Below are 20,629 nucleotides of genomic sequence, written 5' to 3' on the forward strand. Positions count from 1 at the left end.
CCACATGCACACGCAGCTGGAGAGCTGCCTCCTTTCTCGACAAAAGTTCATCTCTCTCCAGTTGGTAGTCTGGAGCCCGGCCAATACACTCCTCCCCCTCTCCCTCGACTGGGTTTGCATTTGCAAAGGTCTGCAGCAAGCAGAGAACAGGGAACAGCTCTGCTGCCCCGACCCTTCTCCCCGGGCAGGGACCAGGGGCAGTTGACTCCGGGGACACATCTGACTCCTGTTGCCCCAGGCGCACATGCTGACCCACACACCAGGGGCCTCTTGTGTGAAGGAGCTTCCCACCCCCAGGCCTCAGCCCCATCTTGTGAGCTCATCATCCCCATGGTCTGAAAAGAAGTCGTTTAGCCTTGGAAGAAAGCCCAATTTAGACTTTAACACAGGAGCCAGGCATGGTCTAACCTTGGAGACGTGCATCCCTCAGTGGCCTGCTTGCAGGGGCCTGCTCTTGACCTGGGGGCAGGAAGCAGAGGCTGTGCAGGCCCACCACCCACCCTGCTGGCTCCCACCCGCCTCCGGGCTGCTGCAAGGCAAGCGTGTTGCAGGCGGGGTGCTCGTCCTCCTTGCCGGCGAGCCGTTGCTATCCCTGTGCTCCGGGAGGAGGCCATTACAGGGAGTTAATAGAGTTTTAAATTTGTTTTTAAATTTTATAATGCAATTCATCAAATTCAGTGTCTGAGCACAGCATTCACGATCGGCTCGGGCGGCGTATGTCACGGCGGCCCAGCCTTCCCCACCCTCACCCCCCAAGTGAGGAAAGGCTAACTCTCTAGTGTAACTGCCAGGCGTGGCTCCAAAGGGGCGGGGGGGAAGGGCACAGGGTGGGTTCTGGCCCCAGGATTGTTCTAGAATCAGCCTAATGGAAAGGCTGGTGATTTATTTGGGAATGCTTTGGGCACCTTTCATCGAAGGGAGATAGAGGCTGCCCTAGGCTGTAGTCAGCTTGCTGGGATGGCCCCCTAGGAGTCACCGCGACTTGGTTCTTCCAGGCCTATGTCTGTCATGGCACCGGGTGCCACCTGCAGTGAGAAAACAGCCACAGCTGGGATATGGGGAGCAAAAGGTGGGGTCTGCTGATCGGGGACCCATATGTGAGCGCATTTCTGCGATTCGTCACCCAGAAGGATTTCCTTCAAGGCCGTATTTGGCTGAACTTGGGATCACTATTGGAACTTGGGATCAGCTGCAGCTGAACTGGAAAGCAGTGAGGTTCGTGGGACCGCGGTTTTGCAACACACATTTCGGGTGGCAGAGCTTGCCTCGGATTTTCTGTGTCCCTAAATGCAGCCAATCTTGCCTTTTATTAGGCTTTAATACATGACTTCAGTTCTAGGGAAAGTTCCGAAATAGACATTGTTGGCAAGTGAAATCCTATTGGTCCCAGAGCAGGCTACAATAAAACAGCTTCCCCCTGGTGACTCTGACAGCAGGGCCTTCAGCTCGCCAGAGCCACAGAGCCCCCCATAAAGGAGCAGAGGGTATCCTTGCCCAGCTCCTCTTGCCAGTGGGTGGGTGGCGGGGGCAAACTCTCAGGGCACGGTTACCAGCTCTCCACCCTGCACAGTGTAGGCCTGACACTGGTCTGCTTCGGAAACATGCCTGCTCGCAGCGCGTGGCAGCCATGCGGTGGCTGCACCTGGCCCCAGCTGTCTGGGCACGGGTCAGGGGTTGGCCGTCGGGTGGCAATGACTTCCAGTCACTACTGACTGGCTGCCTTCTCTGTGCTGGCACCAGGCAGTCTGGCTGAGCCCGGAAGTGGCCCCCCGCCACCTCACTGAGCACCAAGGTGTCAGCCTGGACCTGTGCTGCTGGAGAGGGACTGGTCACGAATAGAGAGGTAATGCTTCCTGGCACCCATGTGCCCAATTAAACGCCCTGTACTGCTTTTCAATGCTTGGGGGACTTCTGCCCAGCGCCCTTCCAGAAGGAACTCAGAGCTCTCATCCTGCATAGCTTCTGACCTCCTGCTTCTGATTTCCCATGAATGGAAACACTAAGGGGGGGGGGGGGTGGGGCAAACCCCCTGTGCAGCCCCGGTGCTCCTGAGCAGGTTCAGAAACAGATGCTGAGCCCTGGGCACAGGTGGGATGTGGGGGGTGGGGCGGGGCTGGGATGGAGGGCAGAGCATCTTGAGGTGATGGAAGTCTTTTTTGCATTCAGGGCTTGCTGGCTTCCAAATTGCTACTTATTGCACTGAAAAATATTCCACACGATGGAAGAACTATTTTCCAAAACAAAATGCTGGTATTCATCAGGAGGCGCGGGCTGTGCAGTGCGAACAATTCACTTTCGTTAAGTACCATATGGCCGCTGGTAGGAAAACGCTAACATGTTTCAACAGTACAGCTGGGGTAGGGCTCCTTTATTCACCGTGCAGATGGCTCTAATTGACATGTCTCCTAAAACAGGTCTCCGGAATTTCTGCAGGATCATTAGAGTAATTAGTTATTAAATACCATCACCCCTTTCAGAGAGGGGGTCTGATCCTTAGCAACATTCCGCCGCGATGGAACTGACGGGTCTCGGAGGGGCATGAGCCGAGAAAAAGGCGTGCTCCTCTCGGGGGCAAAGTCCGGGAAGGACACAGACTGCGCTGCTTCCAGAGCAGTTCCCTGGAGAGAACTCTCGGGCAACCTAAGGGCTCTGGACCCGGATTCCAGAGCGGGGCTCCTGTCGTTTTTGAGCGGGGTGACCCCACCGGTGCCCCCGTCACTCAGCCTCAGCGTCGTGTCCGTCCCTGAAATGGGGGTGAGGAACCCCTGCCTTCCCTGCCGTGCAGAGCCAGGCGAAGAGCTGGAAGGTGTAAAGGGATGCGGTTGAACCGGTCTTGATGCTTCTGTCTGAGACGGGCTGCCTGTGCTCCGCGAGCCGTGGCTGGGTTGGGGCTAGAGCCCCGTCTGCATTGCTGGCTGTCCGCGTCGTCCCCGGGAGAAGGCATCTGTGGGAGCCCCCAGCGCTGGGCTGCCAGGCGGAGGCTGGTCCCAGCTGGACTGCATTTCTAGACGAGAACTATATTCCACCCTCAAACTGGCCCTTGAACGTAATCAGGCTATATATCAGGAGACAGCCCCAACATCTGCCCCTCACTCTCAAGTATGCTCATTGCCTCGCATCAGTCTGGGCTCGAGGAGGAGGGAGGGCAGTGCGGGGAGGAGGAGGAGGCTGGGAAGGAGCATGGCCACTGTTTTTGCGTATGGGCGGAACACCTAAAGGGCTCAGCAAACCCCATGCTGCGGTGTGCGTGGTGGGGGTGTGACCCAGCCTTCACGTGAGACCTTTCAAAAAGGGGCCTTGCAGCTAGTGCTATGAACTTGGGCCTCAGGTCTGGTTAGGGGGGTGGCCTGGCATTGATGCCAAAGAGGAGTTCCTGGTCTCTAGGAAGAGCTGAGGGCAGGGATCACACACGCAGCAGAAGTACTGAGGCCACCCCTTCACACACCCCAAGGACCAAGGGCCTGCCCTGCCCCCGTCACCTTGCAGACTCAGCTCCTCTGACCTACCTCGACCTCTCAGAATGCATGCAGGTAGTGCTGTGTTATCTCTGTGGGAAAGAAAGGGGCCTGGGGGGTGTGTTCCCTCCTAGGAGTTCTCCCAAAAGGTAAATACCTGTATCCAAAGGGTAAAACAGATTTAGGAAATGGCCTTCACTTTGAACTCTTTCCCCACTGACCGAGGGTGAATAGCATGACATTATTCGTTTAATTTCACAGTCTCATCAGTTTCCTGCTGTAGTGGTCGAAGGACTCGGACCCCTTGTAATTCTGTGAGGCTGAAAAGTAAAACTCTCGGCGAAGGAATAACGTCAGGTGGCTCTCGAGCTCCCGGCCCCGTCCACATGGCTCACCAAACGGGGGCCACGCAACCCTCAGGTGAGCTGCCCGGTCACTCTCCTTCCCCTGACTCGCAAACCACGTGGAGGGCGCAGTGTCCAGACCCGCCAGGGGCTACAAACGTGCATTCGAAAGGGAGACCAGCCTCGGAAAAAGCCCCTCGCCTGGACGACACCGGAGCCCAAACCCACCTCGAATGCCACCCGGTGCCCCAAACCAGCCGGGGGCCCCTTTGTTCCACGCCCTTCGCCAGCAGGGCTCCATCTGTGCGACGGCGGAATTTTTCTGTCACTTTTTCAAATCAGAATAGAAACAATTTCTAGTCTATAATTATCATTTCTTTTCTCAACAGACAAATGTTTCCTTTTAAATTGTAGGGTGGAAAAAAAAAAGCAAAGAACAACATTTTAAACCAAAAAGAAAGACTAAAATTAATTTCCTCCTTACAGAGAAATAAAATACAACAGCTCCAGGAAGCCAGGTTTTTCTTTTCCCAAAAGAGCAACAAATGCAACCGTGTATTCATTACCGCCACTAATGCCCATTTGTCAGAAAGCCAGTCCTGGAGGGACGGTGGTCACGGGATTTGCAGACCTGTCTCTGGAGTCTCCTGGATGGAGACGGGGTTGCCCCTGATGTGTGAGCTCACTCGGGATGAAGGGTCTGAAGCCCTATGTTCAGGGAGCCAGCTCAGGACGTGGGGCCCCAGGAGTCTGGATGGAGGCCTGGGGTCTACCAGTTGGCCCGCTGTTTCCACATCTCTAAAATGGGACTGCTACTCCTTTAACCAGGCTGTTGGGTGGGGTCTGTGGACAAAATGCTTTGTGACTCTCAGACGCCGATCAATTCTCAGCGCTTTCCCTGCGCAGTCAAGACTAACCAGACTCACTGACAAGGGAGAAAAATTTTACCCTGTGCAACAGCATGGATGGACCTGGAGGACATTATGCTAAGTGAAAGGAGCCGGTCAGAGAAAGACAAATACCCCAAGATTTCACTCATATGTGGAATCTCATGAACAAACTGAACTAACAAGCAAAATGGGGACAGACTCCTAGGTGGAGAGCAGGATGACAGTTAGTGGGGGGCAGAAGTGAGGGGGTGGAGGGACCCAGCAAAAAGGGAAAAGGACTCAGAGACATGACCTATAGTGTGGTGATTGCTGGGGGTGGGTATAAGGGGACTAAGTGGTAATGGGAAAAAAATACAATAACAATTTATAAAAATAGAACGAAAGAAGGCTCTGCTCAGGTGCTTTGCCTGCCAGCCGGCTCCTCTGCCCACCCAGGCAAAAGCAGTCCCCCCCCCCGCCCCGCCGCCCGGCTCCCAGGCCCTGCTGGCATGCAGAGGGAACCGCAGACAGGTGTGTGTGCACTGAGTCTTAACCCGAGTGCCAGCCCAGCCCGGGGTGCCCGCACCCAAGACGGCAGGGGCTAAATGAGCCCTCACAAGGGGGTGAGCTGAGGACGACTCCGAGGGAGGGATGGCACATGCCAAGCGTGGAGGAGGAGAAGCAGATCGTGTTTAAGGAGCTGAAAGTAGTTCCACGTGGCTGTGGCAGAGCCTGCTTAGATGAGGATGTGGAGAGGCTGGAAGCGCACATTTCTTCCAGGGGAGGAGTGCCAAAGGTCTTGGAGTCCGGGCTAAGGAGTCTGGTTTCAGAACGGCCAACAAATGGCGGAGCCTGCTCACCTCTCCTGGCGGACGCTCCGCGCCCCTTCCGCCCTCCAGCCTCCTCAGCGGGGTGGGAGTGGGGGTGGGGGTACAGCACGCGCCCAAAAGGCACGCTGCCAGCTCAGTGTGCCGCTGCCGACCCCACTCCCACGCCTCGGCAGAAAGCCCTACAGGACTTCCTCGTCTCCCGGTGCTGCGCGGACGAATGTCTGACACCGGGCTCCAGCGGTGGACGGGGACCAATCACACACGCAGACGGAACAGCCGGACCGGGGTTTGTAGCGTTTGCCAGTCTCCATTGTACACATGCTCCCACTTTGATTTCGAGCTACCAACACGACGCCACTGAGCACGGAGCTGGGAAGAGATGTCAACCATGGGAGCACTGGGGAAGCCCCAGCTCGTGCTGCATTTGAGGGACTTATGAATGAGAGGTGGGGGGCGGGGCCCAGAAGATGCTGCCCCAAGCTGCTGCTGTGTGACCAGGAAGACCCGGCGCCACCCTGGCAGCGGGGAGCAGGGCTGGCCACCCCATGCCTTGCTCCTCCCTACCTCCCTGCTCTGATCCCAGTGGCTTTGACCCATCGGGTCACATCCAAACACCTCATGTGGCGTTCAAGGCTTTTCACACCCGGCACCATCTCACACTCTTTCCAGTCTCTTCTCCTGCTGTCCCTGCAGAATCCTGTGTGCTGGCCTCACTGTCCCGTCCAGGCTCCAGCGTGCCTCGGGCCACTTCCAGGCGTGAGCGCAGCTAACGAGGTTCCCTCTGCCTGGGGCCCTGCCCCTCCCGCATTCCCTGACCCAACCCTGCCTGTCCTTCAGGGCTGAGCTCACACACCGCCCCCCCTACCCAGCTTCCTCTGGACGCCCACAGCCCCATGCGTCTGTCGGGAGCGAACTCCACAGTGCCCACCGGCACGCCCCTGCTTGACTGCACTCGCCGAGTGCCTTCCCGGTAGAACAAAGACTCTGGGACCTTCTGCTCAATGAGTCACCACTCCTTCCCCGTGGGCTCCCAAGTCAGGACTCTTCCTGAACTGACTTCACCTTCTGACCTTTGAGAACTTTCGCTCACAGAAGCGTTAGTGTCCAACATCTGTGCTTCCCAGGGGAAGGTGACTCACTGGCCAAAGCCAGGCCAGGCCAGAGAATCAGCTCTGGGTCATATCGAGGGAGCTCAGTGGCTGCTCCAGGGCAGTGAAACCCTCACAGCGAACAGGCAGGGCCTGTGGAAGAGACACAGGATCCCTATGATGACACCAAACAGGTGGAAAAAGGCAGCTGGCTGTCCTGTGCACCTGATAGCTTTCTAAAAATAGCTGGTGGGCCCTGGCTCTGCAGGCTCCCCTCTGAGTAGGGGCAGGGTCTGGGGCTCCTGGCTATCCGGCCTCTAAGTTTCAGGGGAGCGAGGCAAGTCACACCAGCTGTGTGCCTTCCCCTGCCTGGGCAGGGCTGAAGCTAAGCTGCAGCCTGACACCCCCGCTCAGGGCTGGCGGCCTGGGCCTGGCCCATCACCTCCAGTTCAGCTCTGCCCACTGCCCGGGGGAAGGAGCTGTTCCTTGTCAACGGGTCATGTGAAGGAGGAAGCGAGGCCGGGCAGCGGCAGAGGCCAGCAGGCTCCGGGCACCGTTTCTTCTTGGCCAAGGCACCTGGGCACACAGACATTCTCCTCAAACCAAGGCACTGACAGCATCGGACAGAAATGACATGATCTGAGGCCACGTGGCAGGAGGAAGCAAGAAAAGAAGAGAGGAATTCTCCAAGCTGAGCCCCAGAAGTCACCCCTGACGTGCTGAGGGGCCGGGCTCAGGGGCAAGGCAGCAGGCAGTGGGCGAAGGGAGAGAGACCGTCTCTGCTGGGCGTAGGCTGGGCCCGCCCTAGTTCTCGGAGCCCCAGGCTCCCCCGGGGTTCTCCTCCCTCCACGTCTAGACGGAATACTTAGCTTCTGGCACCCTGAAGTTGTGCCTTTGGCCTCCCTTCCCTGGGGACCAGCGCTGCGGCTGCACCCGGGGCCTCCCCTGGCACAGGGAAACCGTTTAAAAACAAATTCTAGTCATTACATATAACAGTCTGTATTCTAACAGGCCAGCAGAATTTTGGAGATCACTAAGTCACCCAGCTGAGAACCAAAGTCTGAGAGGGTTTGCAGAAAAAATTACAGGGAGCAAAATTACTTTCCAATATGATCCCTGGGAAATAAAGGTTGCCTCCCTCCTTCCCCCGCTTCCCCCGGAGAATGCCTTTCCAATTCTGTTGCCGAGAGGCAAGGGAAGTGGGAGGCTTTTGTTTTCCCCAGAACGTTTTCACACCCAGTGTGCCTCCTCTCACTGGGAGGTCCTTCAGAACCTCTGACTTTTAAGCGTGGTTTTCTTCTGGGGTCTTGGGAAGGACACACAGCATTGCCCACTCTGAAAAAGCCACCCAGGGCAGCCAGGACAGAGGACAGAAAGGACAGTGCCCAGCCAGCCCTGGCCCCGGCCCAGGCCCCCGTCCAAAAGACCACAGACACCGGCGGGCGTGTTTTCCCTCTTGCACGCTGTGCGGAGATCATGTTGCTGACATGCGATGCCCGGGCTGCCGGCCTGCCAGTGGCGCGGCCACCCTGGCACAAGCGCACACACGAGCCACCCACCCGTTAGCCGCGAACATCCATCACCGTGACTCGGCAGTGGCAGCGGCCCGGCTTCCCTCCTGGGCACCTCTGGCATGTCCCGGGCGGCACAGCATCTCCAGGTTCCCCTCAGAGCACCAGCTTCTGCACAGAGCCGTGGGCCCCCGTGTCAGCCTGGGCCTCCCGCCCTCCCGGCTGCCGGCTCAGCGGCGTCCTGTGTGGTGGAAAGAGATGCAGCCGAGGAGCCCGGCCCGTGGTTTGGGCGGGCTCAGCCACTCCCTCGCTCAGCCCCCGGCGGTCATCTCCCGGCTCTGGCACCAGCTGCCTCCTCTGAGAACGGGGAATACTCGAGTCAACTCCAGGTGTCGTGGGGAGAAAAACAGCTCCAGACGGGGAGGGAACTTGGAAAGGTGAAGCACGCTGGTGAAACAGTCCATTAACTGCTACAGAGCAGGGCTGGAGGTGTCCAGGCAAGCCCAGGAAAGAGGCAGGAGCCTTCCTCCGTGAATCGTCTCTTTGTGAGATAAGTACTTACTTCAAGGTCCCGGCTCCCTCTCGCTAACAGGAGCTGTGGAATGCTTGCCAAGTCCACGCGGTCGCAACAGCAAGGAACCGCTTGGACGGGGAGCCTGTTGAAATGAGTCTTCGCTGGGGATAAGGTCGGCTGGCAGGCTCGGCCTATAAATCAGCGCTCCCGCCCCAGCTCATTGGCTCCTGCACGAGCCGAACTCCGCTCCACTCTGACGGGTTCCCGGCTCCTGCTCCGGGCCTCACACACAGTAGGGATTTAGACAATGTGTGTGTGGAATGGCATAATCGCAGAGGCAGCTGGCCATGTGAGGGGGCCAAGCCCTGTCCACTCGAGTTGGAGATTCTCTCCAGAGCGCCACAAGGCAAGGAGACAAATCCGACTCCGACAGGACTTTGGACAGGCTGTCGCGGGAGTGGCAGTTCACTCTGCCAGCCTGGGCTGAAAGGGATTTCAGGGGGCGGGGGAGCCGAGGGAGGTCAGCATTCACATACTTAGTGCATTATGTTGCAGTGGTGATAAGACTAAAATTTTAGGGTTTTTCTCAATGAGACTCCTGCATTCACTAGTTTCCCTTATCAGCACTGGCAAGAACCATAGTTTAGCATTTATGTCCTCTGCTTGAGAATGGAGGGAGGATCATAAGAGGGACTCAGAAACTCTCTCTGGAGAATACCTAGGCACCCTTCTTTGCTCTCCTGTGAAATGTGGGCCCTTTGCCCCCGCCCCCGCCCCACACGCACCGCGCTCCCACCCGTGGGCACCCAGCCTGCCAGCTCTCCTGGCTCTGAGCCTGCTGCACAACATGCGAATCGAGTCTGGGAAAGGAACCAGTGGACGTCGGGTGTCAGGCAGTTCAGAAGGCCTCTCCGCCCTCCCTCTCCGGCCCCAGGCTCTGCCCCACCACCACCACCTCGAGGGGCGGTTGCAAAGGTTCTAACCCTCCACAGAGTCCGTGCTGATGGCTCCCCATGGGGTCAGCTCCGTGGGGACTGTGACCAGGGCACCCACGAAGTCAAGCCCGTACAATAAGTCCTTACACCTGCATGGCACTTGTGGCTGCTGTGGGGCGGGGTTGACGCTCTGTGCATACTCGCAGGGCTGCAGAGGGGACGGCCACAGGCCCATGTGACCCTCCTGCAGCTGGCCCCTAGGGATGGCAGATGACTCGGTATCATTCAGGGTAAACGCTGACGTGGGGTCTGGACTCAGGGCTGGGTTTGGCGGAGACCCACCCGCTCTGCGGGACGGCCCGCCTTACTTTCCCGCCGCACTCAGAGGACTGCCCAGCCTTGCAAAAATGCTTTTTTTTCCTGCTCAGATTTCTCCAAGGTAAAAAGTCTCCAATCTGTCCAGAAATAAGGAGCCACCCTTCCCTTCCTCCCCCAAATCGCCGCAGGTCGAGAAGCACTCAAACAGAGCCTGTTTAGGCAAACTGACGGCATTGCGGCGTCGAAGTTCTTGGCTCACAGCACCGCCCGGGGCTCCTCGTTTACAGCCTAGGAACACTTCCTTTGCACGCAATGCTAACAAGCCAGTCCACAGCAACAAAGGCAGGGGGCGCTGTTGTTTCAGGCAAGACGACGACCATAGCACGTTTCATGGATGAAGACGACCGTGAAAAGCAAAAGCAGGCACAGCAACCTTTCTGGTCACTTAGTCCGGGGCCCAACACCCTAACTTCCCCCGAGGGACCACTGGGTGCCAAGGCATCACCGCACAATAAATGATACTCTTAAGGTTGCAAACTGGTTAAGGGTGTGGGCTTTGGAACTCAACGGAGCCCTGTGTCCTGGCTCTGACATCTATCATCCGCGTGTCCTTGAGCAATTGGCTTGACTCATTGAGTTTCTGTTTCCTCCCAGGAAATGGGAAGACAAGTGGCCGCCACTTTTCGCTGTGGGAGGAGGCCGCCTGCAAAGTGCTGGGCAGACCGCGCCCGGGTCGCGCCGAGGATGCGCTAGTATATCCAGCATGCCTGCAAGAGGACGGCGGGTGGTTTTCCCGACACGGTTACCATCCAAGGGGCTTCACTGGGGGTAGCAGTGACAAAGAGAAGAAGACCCCGAGGAGAAGCTAGAGGGAGCAGGGGGAAGAATGAAGACAGGCACAGCTCCCCCATCACCTACAGATCACCTGTGGGTTCTAAGGTGCCTGACATGTTTTATCCAGTTCCATCCCCTCAACCTGGTTGCAGTCATTACAGAACCCCATGTTACAGATGAAGGACCTTACACAGGTGTGAAGACACTCTCCTAAGGTTGCCCAGCTCGTCAGTGGGGTTCAGATACGGATCATCTGAGTCCGGAGCCAGCTCCTTAACCCCCACCCCACGCAGGAGGACGTGAGGGAAGGGCCCGGCAGGAAGTCCATGGGAGGTGTGTGTAGACACCTGGCAGGTGGTGAGAGGAGCAGTGCGGGAGCCTGGGTGGGCGGAGGATCTCCCGCTCACGGCCCCCCACTGGCCCTGATGCCAGCACACGGGCCAGGAGGGCAGGCTGCACCTGCAGCGTCAGTGGCCCAGAGAGAAGGCCCTGGACCTTGAAGGCCCCTCTCGAAGCCTGGGCATCCTGCTGGCGATCGAGCTGCTGGCGGCTGAGGGGGAAGGCAGCCCACCAGAAAACTTCCAAAACGTGACCCTCCCCACAGAGGGTGCCCTGCAGGAGCTCCGTTCCCTTCCTCCGGCAGGTGGGGTCCAGCAAGGAACCCGCGGGCCCAGAGCCTTCTCCAGGGTTGGGAAAGGACTGCCGAAAGGAGGGTCCTCTCGGGGAGCCCCCCATGCACCCTCCTTCCTCAGGCTCCTCGGCCCGGGAGGCTGGCAGGGGACGCAGGAGCACTCCTCCATAAACTCTCCTAACGCTCATCATCGGGACTGTGCCTCCAGCAGAGAAAAAGACCTACCGAGAAAACACCGGGGTGAGCGAGAGGGGTCTTTGTGAAATGTGGGCAGTAATCAGAATTTGTATCCAGAGGAAAATGATGATTGTTAGAACCTTATATGCAGCCTGAACTCTAGTTTATGATAATGTAACATTTCCAGCAATAATATTTGGGGAGGAAAAGAGATGAAAATGAACTGAACTTTATTCAGGGATCTCATTACTCAGTATGGCTCCTTTTGCTAAAATACAGAAATATCTATAATGAGAATTTGTATTGTCCCAAGGAAAAGAAATGTATGAAGAAGTGACCTTAAGGCACGGGACGCTTTCATATGCTGTCATAAAGAAGCTCCTTCCCCCCTGAAGAGCTGAGTTATGTAAACAGTCCATTGAAAGAAAAGACTTGGGTGATCGGCCCCCGGCATCTCCCTCCCCCAGTGCGTGCTGCTGTTCTCCTGGTCTCGAGGCCCAGGGAACAGGAGGCCGGGCGGCACCCTGGCCTTGACCTCCAGCAGGGACTGGGAAATCCCAGTGAGTCCGTCCACTCCTTGATTCCGACACAAGCAAACAAGACGGGCTTTGTTCTCCCTCTCTCCACCGCCCGGCTCCCAGGCTTTGTTTTTGTTTTAAATGGTCAGTGAGTCACAGAAGGTCAGACCGAAAGGCTTCTGCGTGTTCCCCTCTGTCCAACCTGCCCATCGCACAGATTAGGAACCTGAGGACCTGGGAGGTACCGGCGCTTGCCCTGGATCCCATGAGACTGGAGAGGCCAAGCCTGAGAAAACCAACCCGGTCCATTCCCCATCCTGGACCCCATTTCCCGGGGACCGGCCCTGCCTGGGCTGGCGTCTGTCTGACAGAGGCCTTCACCACCCCACGCCACCCCGACCCCGGCGGGGCCACGGGTCCCCTTCGAAGACATGGGAGGCTTTCAGTCCTGTCCTGCTCTCCCTGCATCTCCCTTATCTGGCTTCTCTCCCAGGCACGAGGGCGATACTCAAAGGTGGCTTACGATGACACCCCCTCTGCTGACAGCCATCAGCAGGGTGACAGCACAGTCCTGGGCCTGAGCCAGGTCCTGCCATGGAACTGGCTTGGGCTGGCTGGGGGCCGCAGCAGCTGTCCAGAGGCCGTGGCCCTGTTGGCCAGCAGGGAGTTCACAGATACCACAGAAGGCATACTCTGGGTGGGGCTGAGCTAGCAGGTGAGAATGCCCAGAAGGAGGAGGAGGAGGAGGAGGAGGAGGAGGAGCAGGAGGGGGTGGGGACAGGGGCCCTGGGGTCTCAAAGCCTGAGGAGGTGGGAGCTGCAGCTAGCTGGAAGAAGAGTCCCACACGGAGGAGGAGGAGGGCAGGGGAGTGGATGGGCTGCGGGGGAGGGGTGTGGCACAGGGCCAGCTTTCCCGGGGAGGCCCATGCCCGCCTGGCGGCTGCAGCTTCTGCTGGAGCCTCTGGGCACAGGCTTCCACGGAGCCTCAGAACTGCCCTGGGCCCGGAAAGTGCATCTTGGGGCGCTGTGTGGAGAGGAGCTCCTTCCCCACCCGCTGCCTGGCAGCAGGGGCCCTGGCCAGGCTCTGGGACCGCACCCTTCCCCTGCACACCCCTCCCCCCCATGCCCCAGCAGTCACCGGCCAGAAAGGACCGCTCCGAGCACTCAAAGGGGGCGGGACACTGGGTGCTCTGAGATCTGGCCTGGAGTTACAGCTCCCACACCCTCCAGAGCCTCTTTTGGGGGACAGATTCATGACACTCATGGGGGCCGGAGAAGAAAGGGGGACAGACATGGGGTGGGTCAGAACTGGGGTGGCTGTGGAGGGCAGGTGAGAGCCCAGGGCCCAGGAACAGGGACACGGGTTGGGTGGGTAGCCCAGGGGCCCAGGGGGGCGTGTGAGCTGAGCTCGGACAGTGCGTAGGGAGGCGCTGAGAGGTGTCCCGGTCACAGGAGCGAGGGTGCTAAGGCGTGGGGCACAGCACCCCATACGGGGCTGTGCCGGGGCCTGGGCCTGGGAGAGGCCACGCTGGCATGGAGGAGGCGCCCAGAGGCTCCCTAGAGAAGGCGATGTCTCTCCGGGCCCCCGCAGGGTTCCCGGGGTCGACTTTTCCTGCCAAGAAGGTGGCAGACACACAGCCCAGGTCAGGAAAGTGGGGCTCCTCAGCAGAGGGGCGGGGCACGAGTGGGCACAGAGCACCTCCTGGAGAAAAGGGGCCAGATTCCTGACTCCCGTGGCTCGGAGGTTCGCCCCTCCCAAGGCGGACCCCAACTCTTCCGTCTTTTAAGTGAGAAAACTACGGCGCAGTGAACCCCCCCTGGACGTTTAATGCAAAACTTAAAGGGTCAGGGTGACAGGAGAAAAGGTGTCACAGGTCACCTTTCACGTCTCCTCCATTGTAGACCCCAGAGAGGAGCTGGGGGAAGGCGTTTCTGGCCGGCGCCTGGGCTCTGCCCTAGCTCACGGCACGTCCCGGGGAGCTCTGGGTAGGCCAGGGAGGAAGCCCCCAGCCCACTGACCCCATCTGCTCCACCACTATAATAATAGTATTCACTATAATGACCACTTCTAACCTTTATTACGTGTTTCTTATGAGCCACACAGTGTCTTATTTACTCCTCGGCGCAACCCTCCGAGACCGGCATTTGTGTCGTGCCCATTTCATAGATGAGGAAACTGAGGCACAGAGGTGAACAATGACTCATCCGTGGAGTAGCTGGTGGAGTCGAGATGGGAACCTCAACAGTCTGGGGGAAACCCAAGCACCCACCTCCCCTTCCACATCACTAATCTCACAAAGCTCAAGGAAAAGAAGGCCAGGTACAGCTCGGAGAAGGCGTTGTACTCAAGTGCTTTTCTAAGGGTGGGAGATAGTGAGCAAACTCGGTCCTGTAACAGGCCCCTCCGATGCCCATATGGCCACGTGGCGTGGGCTCTCCACACACGAGATGCAGAAGTGGAATCCCACCGGGAGAGAAACGGGAACCACGGGCATCTGGCATCTACTCTGCGCGTTGAAAAGATGGAAGAAGAATTTGGAAAGGCTGATGATTTCAGATTTTATATCAATTGAGTTTAACATTTTTTCTAAGAAATTGCTTGTGTTTCTAAGTTTAAGAAAAATGGAATCCGCAGATGGCAGGCCACCAGGCCAGAAGAAAGCGACTAAGAAAGGGGACTCCTGGGCCTTGACCTTGGACATGGCCCGTGGAAGCACTCCAGCTCTCTGCTGTCTGCTCACATCCTCCCCGTGAACCTGCGGCCTCAGCTCTGAGAAGCAGCTGACAAAGGGGCCAGCCCTGCACTCTGTGTGACAGGCAGGGGCACCCAGTCACCACGCTGCCTGAACCCACTCTGTGTCCCCTCCCTTAAAGCCCCACCGTCCACCTCAGAGCTGTCAGCATAGACACACGTGGGTGGGGAGACTTCGTTCCGCACCCAGGACAGCACCGCCCCAGCCCAGCCCGGATCCCGAGAGCTTTGGAAGCAGGGACTCTGCACACTAATTCCTCCTGGGCCTCCCCAGGGCCCGGACTAGAGCAGGGTCCCTGGGGATTTGCTGATCGGTCAACTGGCCCCAAGGTCCACTTCCCAGGCCCTCTCTTGTGAGCAGCTCAAATTCCAAAAAAGTCTGCCAGGAAGTCAGCTGTTTGTGAGTCGGACTGTCCTTCCCTGTGGAGAGAGCCGTCACTGGTCATGGGGCTGGCTGCCTGGCAGGACCACAGAGGCCGGCGTCACGGCCTGGCCTGTTGAGCCGCGGCACACAACCCCGGAGCGCACCAGTGCCCTGCCCTGGAAGACCTGCGGGGTGGGCGGGAGGAGAGAGAGAGAGGGAAAGGTCTGCTTTGTTCCTTCAGCATTCGTGTGGGTGTGCGCGCGGGAGGGAATTAAAGGGAGGCTTGCTGAGGCCACCTGACCTGCGAACTGTGACACTGGGTCTTGACAAGTGCGGTTGCTGGGCTGCGTGTCAGGGACCGTCTGCTCCTCTGCTCCCAGTGAGCCCAGGAGGTGGGGGCCGTGGTCCCGGGGCGCCCGGGCGGCCAGCTCCGTGTGTCCGAAGGCCAGGGCTCGGGCAATCACACCAGAGCTCAGAGCTCGAGAATGGAGCCGGAACACTCAGCTCTGCGGTGGAGCCAGCCTGAGCAGTGCCCCCCTCGGCGAGGGGGAAGTACCAGTCGCCACGTGGGGCCAGGCTTCCGCCGCACTCACTCACTCTCGCGCAGAGCCTCTTCGGAGGAGCCTCTGCTCTGCGCTCGGATGCCGCTGGGGCTGGAGCTGCTCAGGTCGGGTCACTGCTGCGAGGGTTCAGGCCCTGGAAGGAGGCAGGATGGACAGGCGGCCGTGGGCCGTGCACGGACAGGTGTGGCTTCCTGGGGAGCCGCCTATGAGCTTCCTCTGACATACACTTGTGTACAGCTTGGGGCTGCAATGAGCTCTGCCCTCCACGTGCTCTTTGGGCCTTAGTGCAAGTTCAGTGTAGACCCAGGTTGACAGAATACCTTCTATGGGCCCGGTGTGCTGGGCGCTGGGGACATTAAGACAGACAACACAGGTGATCCTGTCTCTAAGGGGAGACATTCACAGTTTATCGTAACTGTGACAAGAGTTATGACAGAGCAGGACACAGGGCCCCGTGGGAGCAGAGGTGGGGCCCCCAGGCCCAGAGGCATGGTCGGCAAGGGCTTCTTTGAGGAGATGGTGCCTGAGCCGCCTTCAAAGGGGGGGGCCAGGTGAAGAAGGGGTGCAGGACATTTTAGGCAGAGAAAGCCACCGTAGTACGGAAAACAGAGGCAGGAAGCTGGAGGGTGCATTCAGGAACTGAGAGGGGCTTGGGGTAAACGGAGCCCAAGATGCGAGGGGGGCGAGGGGGGCGAGGGGGGCTGGGGAGGTGGGGTGGTGGGGGAGCAGAGATCGAGACATGGCCTCGAACACCTGCCGGACCCCAGAGCATGGGGTCCGGCAGGGCCGTCCAGCTGAGAGCAGCTAAGGGCCCCCTGGGGCAGAGATGGCAGGCATGGGGAAGAGGGACAACGTGGAGAAAATCATCGGAGGCGACCTTGATGAGCTCTGGCGGGCGACTGGCTATTGAGTTCATTAATTTAGAGTGCCTTCTGTGTGCTGAGCTAGCAGTAGGGGGAGGAGAAGAGGTGTCTGGGACGAACGTCCGTTTTTAGGCTTGAGAGACTGGGAGGGTGGTGGTGGAATCCTACTGAGACGGAAGTGCTGGAGGACGGACAAGTCCAGGGGCACCTTGGAGGGACGCCGAGGGACGTGAAGGCTGGGTGGGTCCTTCCCAGGTGAAGGGGGCGGGGAGGACTCCTCCAGGGCGGGGAGCCCACGGAAGCAAGCACAGTGGGGACAGAGGGAGCGCGGCCTCATTTACATGAAAGAAAGAAAAAAGAAAGAACTTGACCTCTTCACTGAGTCCTAACGTTTGAGTCCTGAGAATGGGAACTCACTTACCAAGCCCCCGACGACGGCCCCTCAAAGAAACCAAGCAAACCCAGCGATTCACTGACTCAAGACGACTGCACGCCTGTGTGGCAAGACGCAACGCAGGCGCCGTGGCCGAGCAGCTTCTCCGACTTTGCAGAGACACCAGGAACGCTGCCTTGAGCGGCCCTGGGACCCCGCGGCCGGCCCTCGTCAGCAAAGCTGAGTGGGCACCTGTCAGGCTGGGCGAGGTGGAGGGAAGCAAACCACAGGGGTGTCCGAGGTGATTTCCAGGGACATCCACCTGCCCACCTTCCTTTGGGGTTGCGGCCGCCCGCCCAGCCCTTGCTGCACTCCTGAAGGCCACTGAAGAAGGGCTCTCTGATCAGGGGCACCGTGGCTCCGTGACCCCCCTCCCCCTGCCTGTGCTCCTCTGCCCAGGTCTCTGCAGGAGTCCGGAGGGCTCGCAGAACCGGGAAAGTGGGAAGCCCCATGCACGGCTCCTCGGATGAGAAAAACAGGTGATTGCGTTTCACATCCCTCGGGGGCTCCCCAGCCCCACTCCCTGGCAGCGTAGCTACAGACGCCTCCCCCCTTACCAACCCTTCCCCCGCGCTGCATCACCGAGCCCAGTTTCTGCCTGTCCAAATTACAAGAGCCCGAAATGCACAAAAGCAATAAACACAGGTTTTAACAGCAATCAGATACCACTTATCGTAAACAATGGTTTCTGTGATTTATTGCGTGTGAAGCAGGTTCGTCGTTACTTCTTAGAAGGTCTGGTTAGTCTCCTTTTCGAGCAGCAGGGTAGGCAGCCCGCTGACGTCAGAGAAAATGGTTCGAGCGCAGCAGATTTCAAAAACAGGGCCAACGTGGTGTTAAAATAATGATAGCAGAGAAATTGGGGTGGCTGGAGGTGGAGGTGGAAGCCTCAAGACAGAGCCGCTTGGGGTCTGCAGGCTCCCCAACAAAGCCCACGCATCCTCGGTCTGCCCTGCAGGTGCCTCGCCCCGCCTTCCTGATGTCCAGCGCTTCCCACTGTCCTCCTGTCCCCTGGGCGACTCGGGAGGGAGAAGGAGACTAGGCACCAGAGTGGGCCAAGGGACAGTTGGGATTAACAACACCTCAAGCCGCTCAGCTCCCCTGCTCGGGCCCCCGTCAGCGATGGTCATCAGATACTGGCCGAGTGTCGGAAAGTCAGGCTCTCACGGCACGTCTGCACCAAGAGGTGTGCAGTGATTATCCGAAAGGGAGCCGGCCCTGTTCTGGCGGGAGTGGTCCCTCATCTCCTGGGCCCCGCCCTGTCTCTCTGCAGGGAAGGCCCTGGGGCCACTGCCCAGGGCAGAGGCTGGCTGTGGGAGGTGGGCTGAGGGAGCCAGGAGGGGGCCCAGGCTGGAGCAGGTTTCCAGCATTCTAGGACTCCACACGGGGATGTCAGGGAGCTGTTTGTAGTAATCATCTCCAGTGGGTTTCTGTAAGATTGCTTGCCAAAAAAAAAAAAAAGGATTAGAGAAGTAATCCCCAAATGGGAGTCAGGCAAGGTCTGCCTCTTTGGCCTTTCCCCTTTCCTCTCCTTAAACTCAGCATGTCACCATGACCTTTAAGGGCAGGGACTCACTCTGAGGCCGTGTGCCAGCGAGGACCTTCGGGAAGAGCCGTGCTCCCAGGGGGCCAGGGGCCCTGTCCTCTCCTCTCAGGGGACCATCACATGGGACCAAGGGTGGGTGACAGTGGACCACACGAAGCCACTTTGGTTGTACCCACAGCCCACGCACAGGGACTTGGTTCCAAGGGAAACTGAGGCAGAGTGAATAGTGTCTCCCAGGAAGCAGAACCCCCACTGCATGGGCAGAAAAGTTAGCTGGGCAGGTGATTTTCTCCTGGGATCTCCTGGAGCTGGAAGAAGCCCCCTCTAACCAACACACAGCCCCCTCGGGCCCGAAGGAGCGTGGGCTCCCAACCGTGCGCACTCACACACAGAGCCTGTGGCCCTGCTCCACACAGGAAGGCCGTGACCCTGTCTGTGCTGGCTGAGGCCTCGCTTCAGTCTGGGAGACGGAGCTCTCTTGCCTTGGCTCGGAGCAGAGAGCAGAAAAATCACTGAGCTCTGCAGATCACAATAAGGAAAATGGATTTGTTCGTGACTACCCAGTCCCTGGAGAGCCGCCGGGATGTCTTGTTTGAAGTAAATCCTCAGAGCATCGCCAAGGTGGAAAAACAAATACCGTATTTTGCCGTGTAAATGCACTCCCTTATGTATTGCACACCCACGTTTTTGGTCCAAACTTTCAGGACAAAAATCTTTTGTTTTTTAAATTCAATTATTTATTTATTTATTTATATTTAGAAGCAAAACTGATTATCATATTCTAGGGTGTCATTTTGCATACGGATATCGTTATTGCTTTCCAGAGTTTCACTTGTAACGCAAAAGCATAAATAATTAAAAACATTTATACAGACATGGAATTAGTACTACCCACATATAATGTGCATCCTTGTTTTTCCCTCAAAATCTTGGGCAAAAAAAAGATGCATTATATGTGGCAAAATATGGTACATCGTTTGCTGACATTTACTGCATACTTCTCTTCCAGGCACTGTCTTAAATTCCTTTTATAATTAACTTAATGCTCACCACAAAACTATGCCAGAGGCATTATTATCCTCCCTAGCTTACCAAAGAGGAAACCGAGACCCGAGGGGAAGGGAACTTGCCAAGGCCACTCAGCCAGGAGGCATGAACACAGTTCCACGGCCCACGGGGCTCACCGTGGTTCCTGCTAGTCCCACGCACATTCCCTTCCACGGACAGCCCTGAGCGGTTCCTTGCTGTGTGCTCCCCCGCCGAGTCTTCCTTGGCTGGGACCACCAGGTATATAGGAAGACAGGTGGGATGAGTGTCACTTAAAACAATCACATCACGACTCACCTGCTGGAGTCAGAAGTTGCCAGCAGCGCCCAAACCCAACCTGTCTGTTGTTTTACAGCGGAGTGTCCCTGCCAGCCATGCGCTTCCCTCTGGAGGAATAAAGCCACCGGAGCCACACACCACCCAGAGTGTCCAAACTGTGAGGTCAGCAGCCCCGAGCTGCGTGTCGATGCGTCAGGCACCGATATCACATCTCAAGACAGCAAACGGAAAAACACGACAAAACTTGCTTTCCAATGAAGATAAAAGCAATACAGTGCTCAGAGACAGTCTTAACACGGAGACAGGTCTTTCTGCAACCCCCGCATCTCTCAGCGCCCTGCCCTTACGGATGTCTAATCCCTGGCCTTGGATTGTTTGTGCATGAAGGATGATGTGAGGAACATCGCCCTCTGGGACTGCTTCCTTAATGCTCCCCATTTTGTGGGAACCCCACTCCTTCCACGTCACCGCGGGTCCCGGGTCTGCGCCGTGTGGTCAGTCACCTGATGATGCACTGCAGTGTATTTTCTCTGTCTCGTGTGGGTCGTTTCTTAGACTAGGGAGTTAGACTGGGGGTGGAGCTGTGTCATCTGCATGGCCACCCCAGGCCACCCCCACCCACCCCCACCCACAGCAGCAGTTTAGAGGGGACCGGAACCACCTGGGGAGCTAATTCAGTTGATTTAAAAGCCACATCCTGAGCCACACTCCTGGAGATTCTGATCCAGTAGATCTGGTGTGTGGCTCAGAAATTCACAT

At 57.8% G+C, this 20,629-nt stretch overlaps 1 protein-coding gene across 3 annotated transcripts in view; it reads right to left on the bottom strand.

The window, feature by feature from the left end:
* The window catches only part of KLHL29 (kelch like family member 29), a 281,972-nt gene that overhangs the window by 152,113 nt on the left and 109,230 nt on the right, over positions 1-20,629 (bottom strand). Inside the window, exons 1-2 of one of the 3 annotated variants that reach the window (XM_045844670.1) lie at positions 8,660-8,766; positions 8,146-8,268 (exon numbers count right to left, since the gene is read on the bottom strand). The exons of 1 other annotated variant lie outside the window; for it this stretch is intronic. The gene's annotated coding sequence lies outside the window, so the exon portion shown is untranslated. Of the gene's footprint in view, positions 1-8,145; positions 8,284-8,659; positions 8,767-20,629 lie in introns of those variants that run through there. One more of the 3 variants, XM_045844672.1, reaches the window with a different exon arrangement.

The sequence above is a fragment of the Phyllostomus hastatus genome, unplaced genomic scaffold (genome assembly GCF_019186645.2).
Source record: "Phyllostomus hastatus isolate PE091 unplaced genomic scaffold, TTU_PhHast_1.1 phas_contig_402, whole genome shotgun sequence".
NCBI classification, from domain to species: Eukaryota; Metazoa; Chordata; class Mammalia; order Chiroptera; family Phyllostomidae; genus Phyllostomus; species Phyllostomus hastatus.